Source organism: Primulina tabacum, chromosome 15, assembly GCF_025594145.1.
Source record: "Primulina tabacum isolate GXHZ01 chromosome 15, ASM2559414v2, whole genome shotgun sequence".
Taxonomy (NCBI): Eukaryota; Viridiplantae; Streptophyta; class Magnoliopsida; order Lamiales; family Gesneriaceae; genus Primulina; species Primulina tabacum.
In genome coordinates, this window is record NC_134564.1 from 9,195,965 (window position 1) to 9,214,454 (window position 18,490).

Below are 18,490 nucleotides of genomic sequence, written 5' to 3' on the forward strand. Positions count from 1 at the left end.
CAGAGAATGTATACAGTTGTCGACGACATAGTCATATATAGGGACCACCTATGGGTTCTTGATAGTGATTCCTTGGAGCAGATATCTTGAGCGAGGCCCACATCACCCCGTGCTCCATCCATCCAGGTAGTACAAAGATTTATAAAGATTTACAGACTCTTTACTGGTGGCCGGGCATGAAGCGTGATATTATGCGATTCGTCTCCGAGTGTTTGACTTATCAGCAGGTTAAGGCAGAGCACCAGAGACCTGCAGGAAAGCTGAGACCACTCCCTATTCCCGAGTGAAAATGGGAGAACATTTCTATGGACTTCGTGACACGGCTCCCGCGGACTACTGGAGGATTTAACGCCATCTGGGTGATTGTTGATCGGCTCACTAAATCAGCTCATTTCTTACCGATCGGGAAGACATTCACCATGACTCATTACGCAAAGCTGTACATCAGAGAGATAGTCAGGCTGCATGGGATTCCAGTGTCCATCGTGTCAGACAGGGATCCGAGGCTCACGTCTGCCTTTGGAAGATTCTTCACCAGGAGCTAGGTACGAATTTATTGTTCAGTACTGCTTTCTATCCTCAGACAGACGGTCAGTCAGAGAGGTTGATTTAGATTATGGAGGACCTACTCCGAGCATGCATGATCATCTTCCAAGGCAGCTGGGAGCCGAAGTTACCTCTTGTGCAGTTCACATTCAACAACAGTTATCAGGCATCGATAGGTATAGCTCCATACGAGGCACTGTACGGGAGAGAGTGTAGGTCACCCGTTTATTGGGATGAAGTAGGTGAGCGAGCAGAGTTGGGTCCGGATATTGTCAGATAGACAGCGGATTTAGTGGCCAGGATTAGGGACAGGATGAAGACTGCACAGAGCCGTCAGAAGAGTTATGCTGATCAGAGGTGGCGAGATCTTGAGTTCGCAGTAGGGGATCATGTGTTCGTGAAAGACGCACCGATGAAGGGTGTGACGAGGTTTGGGAAGAAGTCAAGCTCAGCCCTGGATTAATCCGACCATTTGAGATCCTAGAGAGAGTTGGGACACTTGCCTACAGAGTTTCTTTACCGCCGAATCTGGCGGGAGTTCATAACGTGTTCCACGTCTCCATGCTGCGTAAGTACATGTCGAATCCTTTGCATGTGCTTAACTATGAGTCACTTCAGCTGACTCCGCACCTATCATTCGAGGAGAGACCGACTCAGATTTTGGATAAGCAGGAGAACAGGCTCCGGAACAAGGTGATCCAGATGGTCAAGGTCAAGTGGCTGAATTATTCTGAGGATTAGGCTACTGGGGAGACCGAGATGAGGAGTCGATACCCAGAGTTATTCGGTACGTTCTAAATTTCGAGGACGAAATTTTATTTAAGGGGGGAGAGTTGTAAGATCCAAGAATTTAATTCACGTAACCTGAATGCATGCAATCTAGAATTTTATTTTAAATTATGTGTTTAAGTATTTTTATGCAAAATTCATGCATGGTAGAATTATTTCATGAAATTTTAAAAGTTCATGCGTTAGGGTTTCTAGATGCATTTCGCGCTCGAACGAGGAACGGAGACTGGAGAATTTTCAGGAAAATTTATTTTGTTACACGATTAATTTCTATTAATTAATATATGATGTTTTAAAGGTATTTTTCAGAAAATGGAATTTATTGGGTATTTTTACCCGCAGGATTTTATTTTTAACGGTACGCAAATTTCATCGAATCGGGAGACTTTTTGAGGGTTCGGCTAATATTTTCAAAAACCTTCCAACACGAAATATTTTTCGGGAGTGTGTTTAGATTTAATGAGCCTACTTTTAAGTTTTTTGGGCTTGAAATCCATTTTAAGTTTTAAATTAGCAATTTAGGGCCCATTAGTTATTTATTAACTATTTATATAAGGCTAATTAACCGTAAACCTAAATCTAAGCTTGCATGAGGAACTTGGGAATGGAACAATGTTCAAGCCCAATGTGATTTATTATTGTTGTGTTATTGATGGCCTTTGTAAAGAGGGATTGGTGGAAAAAGGCAAAGCGTTATTTATAGAAATGTAGGGACGATGAATTTCAGGAGATGTGGTTGCATATTCCATGTTAATTCAAGGTTTCTGTAAGATGGGTGAGTGGGATCAGGCAAAGAGTTCGTTTATTGAGATGTTGGATCGAGGCATCCGTCCTGATGTTGTTACATTTAATGTGTTGATCGATGCACTTTGAAAAAAGGGGAAATCCAATGAAGCAAATGGGTTTTAGTTCATGTAAAACCATTATAATTTAGTTCAAGTGAAATGCTTAGAGCTGCTTCTACTTCTGATAATGTAAATTTTTTGTTATTTGAAATCCCCTTCTCGGTTTTATCGTGTTTGATCATAATTTTTTTTTTTGCAGAAAGAAATATAAGAATGTCCACCTAAATCTCAAAACACAGCTAACATTGTTGATGATACAATTAACCTTGTGTTTGACAAGGAAGCTCGGGGTAGAGTGCGCGGAATGGGCTTCGGAGTTACACCATCGAAAGTTGGAGCTTCTGTGAAACAAAATTGAACTGTTTAACAACTTCAAACTATGGTACAAAGCTTTCAACAACAAATGCAAAAAATAGCTAGAAATGCAAGAAATGAGGTCCATGTTTTTACAAAGTATGAATCAACAAAATCAGCAAGAACAGGTTAGTAAGTAAACAATATATAAAAAATATGTTTGGTATATATACACACAGGTTAAATGCTTTTGAATTATCATGATGACATTGCTTGACACGATTTGATTGTAAAATTAGGTTGCTAGTGGTGGCATTGGCAGAAAAATGTAAGTCTTGGAGGTATCCGTGCTAATACTAAATGTAAGCTGCTTCATTGGTGTGCTGATGAATTAGTTGTTGCAGAAGTTCGAATTGCATCCACAAATCCAAACACAAAAGTGCATCACGTTGTTCTTGGTAGATCTTGTTGGAAATTTTGGGTTGATAAGTTTTTGGTGGAGAAGTTGGACCTAATTCGACCAAATGATGAGATGTAGTTTCTCGAGGACGCGATAGGAAGCACGGTAGCATGGTTATCTAAATTTATAGTATTGTGTGATTGATAAATATTCTATTGATTTGCGTGTATTGAAAGTTTAATCATTGTTATATATGTACCAGCTAGTTGTTACAGATTCTTTATCTTGCTTTGGATTTTCAGACTTTCTGTTTTGATACACTGAAAAAAACAATGACTTTTATCAATTTTGTGTTAATTAAACTTAAAGTTGCACTAAATTTTTTGTAAAATTTTGGTTTATCGTTTTTGTCCATTCGATTGATATTTTTAACGAATTTGATTTTATCGACTTGCAAACGAATGATGTAGAAGTTGTTTGCATGTCGCAGATATGAATATTGACGGCGTACATTGCAATCTGCAAATATATTATATGCAGCGTGCGTGCGCGTGCTATCGATAATAGTATTTGTGGCGTGCATGTACGCGCCGCGGATAATAGTATTAACGGCGTGCGTATGCACACCGTGGATAATAGTATTATGGCGTGCGCATGTACGCCACGGATAACAGTATCTGCGGCGTGCGCATGATAATCTTGAATTTCAACAGCTTGCAGTTGTGCAGCGTACAATGTGCACTGCGAAAAGCCATTTTTGTTGTAGTGAAAGTTCATGTGTGTATATCCGGTTCGGGGAAACACAGATCAGTCCACGTAGAGGACTGTCAGTGGAGGGATTTTAAAATTTGATAACTTTCATACGGTGGTATAATGAGTTATTTTAAATTTTAAGAAGATAACCGTCACGTCATATATTGCAGTGAGAGAGTTTAGTGATTTTTATGCAATGACTTGGAGAAACGTGCTCAACACATAAAAATGAACTGATTGCTTTAATTTGATTAGAGGGTAAGCGATTGAGTAATGTAATAAACATGGGTAGTCCATTTTTCAACCGCACCGGTTGAAAACATGTTTCATTTAACCCATTAATTTATCGACTTAACTAATATTTCCCCCTAAATACATGCAGTAAATATGGTTAAATGTGCTTATCCTCAGAAAATGAACAGTCAAAGATTAACAGAGATCTCTACATATCCTCCTGTCAATGAGTCATAATGATGATAACGACTCTTTATATGGTTCGAGTTTATAAATATGAGCAAACCAGTTAGTCACGAAATCACTGAAAACTTTAAGAGCATAAAATATAATATTTAGGCAAGAGCAATGGACAAGGCAAGAAGTTAAGAGAACCAGACATGGCGGAGGAGTTGCAGCAGTCCATAGTGGCTGCTCGGAAACTTAAGCTAGAGGACAGCATTCTGGAGAAGATGTTGTCCACCTTGAGCAAGCTCCAAGAGTTGCAGTCCTTCCTTCAAGGAGGGCCTGTTACCACGAAGGAACTCATGGCACAGGAAAGGAAATATCAACGGTGCCTCGGCATCGTCCATGCTGCTGAAATCTTTGAGAATGAAGGTGTCTATCTCCTGATGCTCCTCAAGGGGCAGTAGGTTCTGAGAAGGATTGCCTTCTCAGAAGATTTTCGGAAAACCTCCATCGACGGGTTAAACGTCTAGATGTCCTGCTGGAGGGATGTTGTCGATAGGGAAATAGCCACTATAAAATCCCGATATTATTAATAAAATTTTATTATATTTACTGCTTGTCTCTTTTTATGCTTTCTGTTTATTATTTCCTGTACTTAATCCTGGAAATGAATCAACATATAAAGATGTTAAAAAGATAGAGATAAATCAATTAATTCAAGAATATTTTGAAAATAAGAGAACTTAGCGTTTGGCAGTGGTTTGGTGAATATGTTTGTTGATCTGCTAAGACATACTCAAGACGAATCTCTTTCTTCAAGACATGTTCTCGGATAAAATGATGTCGAATGTCAATGTTCTTTGTCCGAGAGTGCAAAACAGGATTGTATGTTATTGCTATTAAACTTGTGTTGTCACAGAAAATAGGAGATTCAGCGGTTTGAATTCCATAGTATTTGAGCTACTGCTGCATCCACAGCATTTGAGCACAGCAACTTCCAGCCGCAAGATACTCTGCTTCAGGGTTGATGTGGCAATAGACCGTTGTTTCTTACTGAACCTAAATATTAGTCTATCGCCCCAGAACTGACATGAACCACTGGTGCTCTTTCGGTCAATTTAACATCCAGCGTAATCTGCATTTGAATAACCTACAAGATTAAAACTTGAATCTTTGGGATACCAAAGACCCACGTTAGTAGTACCTTTAAGATATTATAGTATACGTTCAACAACAATATAATGCGATTGCATAGGATTGGCATGAAAACGTTCACATAAACAAAACGCAAGCATGCTGTCTGGCTGGCTAGCGGTCAGATACAACAGTGAACCTGTCACGCCCCGAGTCCGAAGCGTCGGTGACATCCGGCAATGTTTAACAATTACATTGAAAAACAATAAAGCCTCGTATCAAATCAAACCAGTCTTTTTCATAAATAGAGTATTGTCTTACAATGACAAAAGAATAAACTTTTACATCAGAGTTGCAGAAGCTAAACAAAAGAAAAGGAGTACAATTCTCGATTTCCTGATCTCGAAATCTGATCACCATCCCCAGAACGCTTCTTGCTCTTCCTCATCCAGTTGCTCCTCATTTTTATCTGAAATTTGTAAGGGGTGAGTGTTTTGGGAAACACTCAGCAAGTGGGGGTCGATCGATTCCAAAGATACATATAGAACTTAGTTTTCTTAAAACGTTCTTTTAACAGATTTTCAAAACTTAATATTCTTAACTTATCAGGATAGAGACAAATCGAATAACTGACAGAATTCATCAGATGATTCAGAACAATTCAGAAACAGATTAACTCAATTCCGAACGGAACATATCAGAACAGACAGAACACTCTTACTCATCTCATTTCCATGGTCAAATTGTCCCCAATATGTTAGTCCTCTAAGGGGTGAAGCCAGAACATGGTTTTATACCCACCAATGGGGGCCAGACAGAATTACAATTCTCGTCTCATTTCAAATCAATTCGTAACAGTGCAAACAGAATTCAGAAGTAACAGACAGAACTTTTCAGATATTCAGATTTCAGAGTTTTCATACTGACACAGCAGAATCAAGAAATTCGAAGCACAGACGAGAACAAATAATCGATCGAAATTTTAAAATAAAACATGCTGATTTTTCGAAAATAAGGACACACCAACATGTATGTCATGTTATTGATATCAAGGTTTAAAAATACAAACGAAGTACATAACAAAAGCCCACTTACCGTAATTTTGAAGGTAGGTTCGAAATTGCAAACTTTTGGCCCGAACTTGTCTCTCGAAAATTTGACAGCACTTCGACGGAACTTTTACAGATGACGTCTTTATTTCAGCAGCACTTCGACACCGGTCTTTAGCACTTGAACCGCACGAGCAGCACTTCCTTCTTGTTGAATTGGCCGAGAGGTTTTATGGTGGGGGAGAGGGAGCCGAATTTTAAGGCTTTTTGAGTGTGTTTTTCTATCAACCTTAATGTCCTATTTATAGGTGATTTTTGGTCCTTTCATTCTCCTCATGGCCGATTTCTTGGTCCTCAAGATTGGAGTAATGGTGCTCATAATGTAGGTTCAAAGTTTCATGTATGAAAATCCAAAATCTCATGCATTCTTCAAGTTCTAGATTAGTCATGAATGTGGCTCAAAATCTAATGCACTCCTTAAATGTCATCTTGATTTTCTAAAGGGTCATTTCCTGCATCATCAATATGTCCTAGCTCTTAGCTCCTCCCGCAGCTCCTTCATGGGTTAATGCGAAGGTCATTTCTTGCACATTTAATTTGTCCAAACTCTTGGCTCAACTTATAGCTCCCTTTTTGGTCTTGTTATGACAAGCTTGGTTGAGCTGCTTTGAGCTGAAAGATCAAGTCCTTGAGCTGGGGTTTTACTACTCTCGTGACAATACTTCGATGAATGTGGTTACTTGCATCTCGGCTTCCGGTTGAGCTCAGTCCCGAGCTTTGAAGTTACTTCCACGAGTTACTAGCTGAAAATCTAAGTTCATATTTAAGTTTTATAATTAGAATGAAAGTATTTTGATCTTAGATTAAGCTAAGTTTTAAGCTCGTATATTTCTTACCTTATTTACTTGGGATCGTAAAATTTTGGGTTCTCACAGAACCAATTAATCCCCGATACATGGTTGCGTCTAGTGAGATTCCCCCTTCATCTTTGTCCAATTTGATTGATGAGCTCATTGGGGTAGCAGCTTTAGAGCAATTCTCCATACCAAACTTCTTTAACATGTCTCTTGTGTATTTAGCTTGGTTAACAAAAATGCCATTTTCTGACTGCTTGACTTGCAGTCATAGAAAGAAGTTTAATTTTCTCATCAATATCATTTCAAACTGATCATGCATTAACTTTGAGAAATTCTCACACAAATTAGGATTATTTGATCCAAATATAATATCATCAACATAGATTTGCACAAATAATGAATGATCATCTTTTGAAAATCTGAACATTGTTTTACCAACCGTTCCAATCGAGAAGTCATGATCAAGTAAGAATTTGGTTAAAGTATCATACCATGCCCGTAGTGCTTGTTTTAATCCATATAATGCTTTATCTAATTTACATACATGATCATGATGACTGTGACTAATGAAGCCAGGTGGTTGTTCTACGTATACTTCCTCATTAAGAAAACCATTTAAGAAAGTTGACTTAACATCCATTTGATATACCTTAAAATCTTTGAATGCCGCAAATGCAATAAATATTCTAATTGCTTCTAGTCTAGCAACAGGGGAAAATGATTCATCAAAGTCAATACATTCCTCCTATCTATGAACTAGCTCAACTAGTCTGGCTTTGTTTCTAACTATTGAACCGTTCTCATCCATCCACCTAGTACCAATTACATGCAGATTAGCAGGTCGAGGAACTAAATTCCAAACTTTACTTCTTTCGAATTGATTAAGTTCTTCCTGCATGGCATCTATTCAATTGGAATCATTCGGTGCATCACCGATTTTCTTAGGTTCTAACTGAGAAATGAAAGCAGCATACATAAATTCTATCTATCATTTGTTTTTTGGTTCTAAGAGGAGCGGTTGGGTTACCGATGACCAGCTGGAATGGATGATCTTTTTTCAACCGGAGACATGGTCCATATGGATTGGGCTCTATTGGTTGAGCTGTTGCATCTTATTATTTCACTATTTCCTCCTCCATCTGATTAGTTTCATGCAGGTGATTGTTCACCGGTTCATCTGCCTGATGAAGTTGTTCTTGAATAGTTGGAATTTGTTCAGAAGTGTTCTTAACCGTTCTTCTTAAATATATCTGATCATCAATGCTAGATTCAAGGTTAGTAGCATCTAATTTATTAATTAAATCATGAATGTTGTTACTATTTTTGTCATGACAGATGGATGATTCATCAAATACAATATATAGGGATTCTTCAATAGTGAAAGTTCTTTGATTGTATACTTTATATGCTTTGTTCACTGCTGAATATCTCAGGAAGACACCATTATCGGATTTGACATCAAATGCAGTTAAATGTGTCTTTCCATTGTTATGTATAAAGCACTTACAACCAAATACGCGGAAGTATCCAATTTCGAGCTGCTTGCCGGTCCAGATCTCATATGGAGTCTTTTTATGATTCCTGTTGATCATGGACCGGTTCTAAATATAACAGGCAGTGTTAATAGCCTCTGCCCAAATTCGCTAAGAGATTCCGGATTCTGCTAGCATAGTCCTAGCTACTTCATTGAGAGTGCGGTTTCTTCTTTCAGCAACTCTATTCTATTGTGGTGATCTGGCAGCTGAGATCTCATGCTTGATGCCGAGATCTTAAAGGTAGGATGACAGGAATTGGTACAGAAATTCAGTTCCTCTATCACTTCTGATTTTGTCCACTGCTTCAGTTTTCTCATTGTGAAGTCTCTTGAGGAGTTTGATGAGCTGAGCAGCGGTTTAATATTTGGAACTCAAGAATATTACCCACGTGAATCGGGAAAAGTCATCAATTAACACTATGATATATTTCTTTCCCACTAAGCTCATCATTGGTATGGGTCCGAACAGATCCATGTGAAGTAGTTCCAGGCATCAAACTGAAGAGTTCCTTTGTTTTTTAATGTTGAGCGAACCTGTTTACCTAGTTGGCAAGCATTGCAGATTCTATCTTTTGCAAAATCAATATTAGGTAAACTAGATACCAATTTAAGCTTGCTAATAGTGGCAATGGATTTGAAATTAAGGTGATTGATCCATTTGTGTCATAGCCAATTTTTATTTCCATTTTAAGGCGATGAAACACGAAGGTGCATTTAAACTATCATTATTCCATTTCACCTTATATGTGTTCTGCTCTTTTAGACCAGTCAATGCAATATTGCCTGCAACAGATTTAATAGTGCACGTGTGCTTGGGAAACTCAATGGTGTATCCATTGTCACAAAGTTGACTTATGCTAATCAAGTTATAATATAAATTTTCAACTAAGAGTACATCTTTGATAATAATTTTGCCGTGGGTAATCTTATATTTACCCACTACTTTACCTAAAGAATTATCACCAAAGGTGATTCTTGATCCTTTGTATTCGACGATTTTTGATAGGAGATTTTTATTTCCTGTCATATGTCTGGAACAACAGCTGTCCAAAAACAAGATGGATTCTTCCAAGTTCTTCTTCTTCAGTACCTAAAATCATTGAAATGAGAACTTGGTACCCTTTTCTATTTGGGTCCTGAACTGATTAGACCCTTAGGAACCCACACCTGGATTATCCTGAGGGATTTTCCGTTGTGTGTCCCAAGATGGATGTGGTTATGTGCATAATCTGGTGGTGTGTGCAGTGTTCTTTCTTTTATAGTATGTTGTCTTGGCCGTCTGTCATTATCACTCAATATGTACCTCTTTTGAACCAGTCGGCCATTGTAGTGTTGGTTAGGTCTTATTTTCGAGTGATATCCAGTTGAACTTGGCTTTCTGCGGGACCAATTTGAACTGTTGTGAACGGTTGGATTTGGCCCGCGTCTGAGCCATGATCGGTTGGATTTCGCACTTTCAAATTCAACATACCCTAGTCCACTTCACCTTTCGGTGTTCTCAAAATGTACATTCTGATTAATTTGAACTTCAGGCTCGTAATGTTCATGTACCGTACTAGTTCTGACGAATTTAATTGATTTTAAAATGTCTTTCTCTAGTAGCGGTAAAGTTTTTGCTTCAGAGGTGCTGCATCCATTGATGTTGTAACCTAGCCCAGTTCTGTCTCCGGTCGGTTTCTGCATCTCATGCATCCTTTCAAGAGAAGCAGATGACTTATTCCATGAGTTGACTGTGTTCATCAACTGTTTATTTTCTTTTAACATGGCATGGAATAATCCTCGCAAATCATCATTCTCGGCCTCTAGCAAACATAACTTCACTTTCAAACCATCAAACTCCTTTTACTGCGATCAGATGGAAAGGGTTAACTTGTTTTTCAAGTTTTTTTATGCATTAGCCTTAATCGAATTGCTGTGATAGTCCCTTAAACTCATTCACCATGTCATGCAGTGTCGCGACAAGGTCTTCCTGTGCAAATTCTAGAGATTCAAAGTCAAATACCATTTCTTCGGTGGATTATGATGCTTCATCAGCCATCAGACATTTTAATGCCTCATCGTCGCTTTCACTCGAAGATTCCTTGGAGATGGATCTTTCTGAATCTAAATCGACCCATTTTTTTCCTCCTTCTGCAACTAAAACTCGTTCTTTTTTTTTGTGAACTTTTTATCATCTTTGGAACGTCTCCTATCAACCGGTCTTTTTTCGTCTTTCTTCTACCTGTTGCACTCTGCAATAACATGCCCTTTTTCCCACAATTAAAACAAGCTTGACCATCATCTGTATGGTTCATTTGGAATATTGTTTAGCAAACTGAGATTGATTTTTACGCATAAATTTACCAAATTTCTTGACAAATAGGGACATAGATTCATTGCTCAGTTGCTCAGATGATTTCTTACTTGTGGACTCTTCAACCGGAAAAATCACTATGGTAATTGTCAGGGCATTGGTTTGTTGAGTAGTGGATGGTTCTTCTTCATTTTTTATTCCGAGATCGAACTCGTACGCTTTAAGATCGGCAAAGAGATCGTGAAGCTCCAGTTTATCCAGATCTTTTGATTCTCGCATTGTTACTGTCTTCACATCCCAATCTCTGGGCCGAGCCCTCATTACCTTCAAGGAAATTTTATGGTTAGAATATTATTTACCTAGATAAATAAGTTCAATAATAATACCAATAAACCGTCATCAAATTTGGAGAGAGTTTCTCCTGGCTTCATCTTTGCATTGTCAAACTTCTAGATTGCAACTGTCAGTTTATTTTCTTTGGTCTGGTCATTCCCTTCACACAATTGTGTGAGTTTTTCCCATATCTCCTTTGTTGTGGAGCAAGTTTTAATCTTGATAAACATATTTTTATCCAGAGTTTTATAAAACTTATCTTTGTCAATGTTGTCAAGGTTCACCTTCTTCTTGTCCTGAGCTATCTATTTGTATCGATGTTTTTCCTCCATTTGGGGAGCACCTTCAGTTATAGCCACAACTAGATAATTTTTCAAGATTTTCATGGGCCCGTCAGTGATGACATACCACATGTCATCATCCTGGGCTGCTAAATGTGCATGCATACGGATTTTTCAGTCATCATAATATTCTTTAGAAAACAGAGGAATCTTGTTAAATGATGCCATATTGATTGTAGGTTTCAATGTTCAAGAAAACCCACTCTGATACCACTTGTTATGATCGGGAAAGATTTTAGAGTGGGTGAATAAACTCTTTAGAAATATTTTCTTTTAAAATTTGTTTTCAATCGTTTTTAGGCGGTTGAAAGTTTTTTCTTGAATGGTTAGAAATATAAACCACTTTGAAAACTGCGGAAAACGGTTCATATTTTCTAATGATAGCTTCAACTGGTTGGCTGGCTTGTTAACAAGAAACGATTCGAAATGTAAGTGCTCGCAGAATGTAAAGATATAGGATTTTTATGGATGTTCGGAGATAAAACTCCTACATCGCCCCTTTTTCCTCTTTAGGAATGATTACACTAAAAGACTTTGGCTTTACAAACTTATTGCAACAGCCCACTCCCATCAAGACTTATCACACTGCCTGTTTTGGAACTCTTAGTGATCACTTTACACTACTGGATTTTAAGAACCCTCGGATTACCTGACAACACAATCAATCAAATAACCAAAAGGTTACTGATAAAAGAAAATTGTATGTTTTGAGTAGCACGAAATTGATCCTTGAATGATCAGATATCTTTCTTCTTGCGTGCTTGATGAGCGATGAAGTATATGAACTTTAAGTGCACTCAGATCTTTGACTATGCAAGCTTTAGTACTGTGTCAATCGCGTGGTTGAAAAGCTTAAAATGATCGAACTGACTTCTGCATTCTTCAACTCTTCTTTTATAAGATATCATCACAACGGTCGGAAAAGATGAATAATGTAAACCTATATCGTTGGAATGATGTGTCACTATCGGCTGCAACTAATTAAATGTTCTTCAGCAAACATTTAATGTTCTCTTTGCTTGTGTAGCTTTGAATATCATTTCTTTGAAGAGTTGTTGCTGAGCATCCTTTTGTAGTAGCTGTTAGCTCACTCAGAGCTTGTAGGATGTTTAAGCAATCTTTCTATTCTTGGATAGTGACATAAATGAATATTTTTATCGGGACAGATGCAGGACATGGTTGACTTGTAGCGGTGCAAAACCAATTAATGTCATGAGCTGGTCGAGAATATATTTCAATAAATGAGCAATGAATGACTCTTAAATGAAGCAGTTTGAAGACTTTGAATAGCCGATTGAAAGTCATCTAACGGTTGAAACTTCTTCAAGTTGTAGGCGGTTGAGATTCAAGCGGTTATGTACCTGTTATATAAAATAAATTGCGACTGTTTTCCTGAAACAGTTAGGTTCTGTTTTAATTTTGTCAATACTAAAACTTTGGGATAATAATAATTTCTTAACATAGTCCCCAAATAATATTTTTCTCAAATCTTATAAACTGAAGCTTACAAAAATTATACGAACTCCGATATTCTTAGTTTTTATTCCTCGATTCCTTCATGACATTATTTCCATAGTTTTATGCCTAATATCCTAATATAAACGAATTTCATTTACTTATTTTCTCCTTCATTCATTTGTCCCCTCAAGTTTTTTACTAAAATTGAAACGACTGCTACTTAAAATATACTTAAAATAATGCTTAATTTTTTTTTAAGCTGATATCTTAAAATTAAATCTAAATGCATGCATGCAATAAATACTTCTGAAAGTATACATTGTTAAAATAACAATAATCAACTAACATGAAAAATACTGAAATTTAAATAATAGATAAATCGTCAAACCTAGACTTATGTTTAAAATAATGCAATAAGAAACACGTAAAAATCTACACAACCATCAACATAATAAAATGACCAGTACGTAATAAAATAAATGAGTAAAATGTTCATGTCCACTCTTATCCCATAAACATGATGTGCGAAAAAATATGATCCTCGGGTTCGCGTGCGCACATCCAACTTTGCCTACTCAGTCTTTGGCACCTCCATCCTCCTGATCAAAATGTTCACCTGCATCAATCACTCCTAATGAGTCTAAAGACTCAACACACATGTAACGTTATAACAATACATATACATAACAGACGACATTGAAAAGTACCGTAATAAAAATACAATTCATGATCTTAAAAAAATCGTATGCATAATCATAACCTGTCAAAGCATAATCATTTTCATAACATATAACATCATATCAACATATACTTGTTCGTTTTCTTAATTTGAATTTTGTTCATCGGCTGTGACTTTCGTATCATCGTATTAGACGATGGATCCATCTACGTATAAATGCGGTACCCGGTGGCGAGAACATCATCAACAGTATTACTCATCCACTGAACTTTGACCTTACATATCATGGTATTAACATGTCATCGTATTAGTCATAACCAACTCTCATCCTTCAAAACATGTCATCATATTCATCATTTATAAGAATCATGCATATACGTAAAAAAAATTAAAATCAAGCATGCAACGTATTTTTAATAATTATGCAAAAATCATGTTCGTGATACATAAACATTTAATTATAACATGTCAAATTGTGCTCAGGGCACTGCCAAGACTAAAAACTCGACCCGGGTGAAAAATGATCATTTTACTCCTGGACCTCAAAATTCCGAAGCTTACCACACTCCTTAAAACATTCCAAAACATATTTACTCCTTAAAACATTCCAAAACATATTTATAAGTATTTTTTAGACATAAAATCGAGCTCGTTCCAAACTTAAACGATTCGTATTAAAACTTGGACTGGGGTCCCGGTTTTAATCTGAATCAACCCGAAACTTAACCAACTTTTTCCAGCACATAAACTCGAAAACCCTAGCTACCAATTCTCGGCCTTAGCTCGACATCAGTCCCAATCGAACCTGAACCAGCCCTCCTAGGACTAAGACCAGACCCTACTAGACTCAACTAACCACGACTTGCATCCCCACGTATGCAATCGTCCGTTCCTCACCCTTAAACCGAGACTAACTTGAATCCCATCACATGATCCAAACTAGCTCTATGACCAACAACTTATGGGTATTCCCAAGCCCTGACTCAGACCTCTCCAGGGTGTGAACCATGGCTCGCACCAAGCTCATGCGCCCTACCTACACTCTTGCATCCATTGCAACCAGCGTTTCCCAAAAACAAGACCATCCCATCGGCCATCTACGATCCCTGGTTCCAAATTCAAAGTAAGAGCTTAAACCACCTGTAAACCCGTTGTAATACACGCTGAAACCATCAAGTCCGGCAGCCCCCTTCGAAACGAGAACAGAACGTGAGTTAAACATGACAAAATTCAGTTCCTTCATGCACATGCATTCGAACTCATGTAAAACTTTAAATCAACAATAAACAATCACAAACATGTAATATGGTGTGAAAGATGAAAAAAAAGAATCGGGCATGCCTTTGCGTATATATGCTCGAAAAATGATACTACAAGGCGAGAGACGGACACCGGAAGGAGGGGGATGAAGCTTGCTGCGATTTTCTAGCCAAAACCGACCAAGAAGCCTACTGAAATTTTGAGAAGGTGCTGCTGCCAGGGGAGGGGGCGGCCGAAGCTTGGAGAATAGGGTTAGGGTTTGAGGGGTAGGGTTTTAGGCCCATTATGCAATTTTATAAACCCGTCAAGCCCAAACACACTTTCGAAAAATAATTTCTTTTAGGTATGTTTTTGAAAATATTGTTTGAACCCTCAAAAAGTTCTCCGGACGATAAAATTTGCGTACAAGTTTAAAATACGCTCCAGCAAGTAAAAATACCCATTAAGACCCATTTTTAGAAAATACCCTATAAAAAATCTCATATTAAATAATTAAAATTCATTATTCAATAAAAAAATTTCCAGATTATCCCCGGTCTCCGTTCCTCGTTCGCGCGCGAAATGCAACTTAAAACCTTAATGCATGAAACTTAAAAAACCAATGAAATAAACAGCTAATCATGTCAACCATGCAAAAAATGCATAAAAATCAATAAACACATATTTAAATAAAACCCTAGATTGCATGCAGTCAGGTTACGTAGTTTGAATTTTTCTAGACCTTACAAAAATTCTGAAATCTAAAGTACAAACTCCTCGAACTTTTCGATACAATAGCAATTGTTGAACCAAAAAATATTTGTGTTTTACAATAACATAAAAAATAAAAATATTGTTGATTAAATCATATTTTTAATATTTCTATTTTTCGTGTTTCACGGCATACGCTTATAACACATGTAATGCAATTTTAATTCTATATAATCCACTATAACACCCAAAAATTATTAATTTGACAAATCTTACTTTTTCATCAAAATCACTAGTACCAATATTTCTCATTCCTCCTAGGACATCCTCATACCTACATATCTGTCTAACCTCCTCAATCACAATTTCCTATGTAACCCTTAATTAGTAATTTATTTTCCGTCTACATTCAATTAGAACCTTTTATTTTTCTGAAAATTACAATCTAAATCCCAAAGTTCTCGGATTATTCGATTAAGTCTAAATTATCGCATTCCTAGCCCATCAAACTATCAAATTTAATGCAAAACAGTTCATATATCTTTCGAAAATTGCTAAAATGACCACATATTTTTACTAAAATTTGCAATCAAGACCCAAAAATTCTCGAATTCTCAAATTTAGCCCCAAATTTTCGCATTTTAGCCTTCCTAGTTTTTATATTCACACAATTAAGCACCCATACTTCCGAATTATAGTAAAATCACCTAAAATATTTTCGAAAACTAGAAAGTAAGTCCCTCAAATTTTGTATGATTATAATTCAGTCCCCAAGTTCATGATTCCTTAAAATTTAACTCATACCATCAACTTCGAAATTCTCTTCCTGCACAGTGTAGAATTTGAAAAATGTAGTCCTAAATCACCAAGTTCAATTCACCTCAACTTTGTAACGTCCCAAAAATTTGAAGGTCCAGGTGAACGACATGCATGCAAGTTATCAAATTTCTTATGTATTTTAATTAATTTATTTTTAATGCATTAATGCATGATTTTAACATGAATATATATGTTTAAATTCTTGGTTCACAAAGATTGCATGATATAAGACCTTTAGCAGTATTTCACGCTCGAACGAGGAATGGAGACCGTGGACAATTAAGGAAAAAATTTTTTATTAAATAATTATTTTTAATTATTTAATATATGATGTATTTAAGTGTGATTTTCGAAAATGGGCCTTGGTGGAATACTCTTACTCGTCGGGTCATATTTTAAACATGTATGCAAATTTTATCGAGTCGAATGAATTTTTTAGGGTTCGGGCAATATTTTCAAAAAAATACCTAAACAAAATATTTTTCGGGAGTGTTATTGGGCTTGACGGGTTTGTTGTATTGCTTAATGGGCCTAAAATCCTTTTAATCCATTTAATTTTTATTTAGGACCCATTAGTGCATAATTATACAACTTAAACCCTAGTTTAGCAAACCCTGAACCTAATTCCTACCATGTGGCCGCCCCCCTCCATTCTCCAACAGCCTCTTCAAAGTTTCAGCAGCAGCTTTTTGAATTTCCAGCAGCTCCCATCTTTAAAAATCCCCTAGGTTTTGCAAAGAAATCCTCCACGTCTCTCTGGTGCACGTTCTAAGCGACTATCTCAAAGTTTTCGAGCGTAAATACGCAAAGACATGCCCTATACCTCGATTTCTCATCATTCACATCAATATATGTTGGTTTCTATGTTTTTGCATGAAAACTTTAGATGTATCTTGTTGTGAAGATTTTATACGATTTTGGCACGAAATATGCATTTTTCCTTTACATGTAACTCACGCTCTTGACTTGTTTGTGTAAGGGGCTGGTAAATCTCGATTTTAAGGGGATGTACATGTTGACATTTGAGGAGTCAAGGTGCTGGAGTCGGATAGGGGTCGAGCTATAGGGAGAGCCGATCAGAACTTTGAGTGATAGTGTCGTTGGGTCGATCGGGTGAGGAGAAAGGAGGTGCACGGCCGTGTGGGGCTGAACCAGGCCATGGATCAGACCCTGGTGGGTCCAAGCAATGGTCTATGGAGGCCCAAGCATGGCTGGTTGTGTGCCGAGAGTAGATAGGGAAGGCTTGGTTCAAATGTGACTCGTGTGGATTTGCTGGGAGGAGCCATTCACGTCCGCGTGCACGGGGACTGTGAGCCTGTTTTGGTTGGTCCAGGAGAGGGTCCACGGCTTGGTCTTGGTCATAGGGTGGTCTGGTTCAAGGTTGGTCCTGCTTAGTGTGGGCTAGGTTTGAATATTATAGGGATTGGGTGCACTAGGGTTTGATGGTGGCTAAGGGCAGAATTTTCCATCAGCTATATGGCATTTTCCGAGGATCCTAGGTGGTATGAAACAAGCTGTTTAGGGGCTGGTAGGGTGTGTTTAAGGTGTGGTATAAGTTTGGGAAAGTTTGGTTATGGTTTGGGTTGATTCGAGTTAAAACCGGGACCCCGGTCCAAGTTCTAAAACGAATTGTATAAGCAATGAAACAGGCTCGAGTTTACGTCTAGAAAATGATTTTAAATATTTTTTGAGGTGTTTTGTTGGCTTCGGGTCGAAATTTTGAGGTATAGGGGTAAAACAGTCATTTAGGGTTTCCAGGGGAAAAATGATCATTTTGCACCCGGGTCGAATTAGCAGGCTTGGCAGCGCCCTGATTACAATTTGACATGTTTTAATTGTTTATGATATCACATATATTACTTTTTATGGAAATATGAAAATACGCTTTGTAAGGTCTAGGAAAATTTGAACTACCTGTGTAGAACCCGTAACTTAGACTACATATAAGCCATGCATAATTCTAGTATTTTAAATGATTTTATTTCATGAGTATTTAAATTATTTTCCTTAAGTT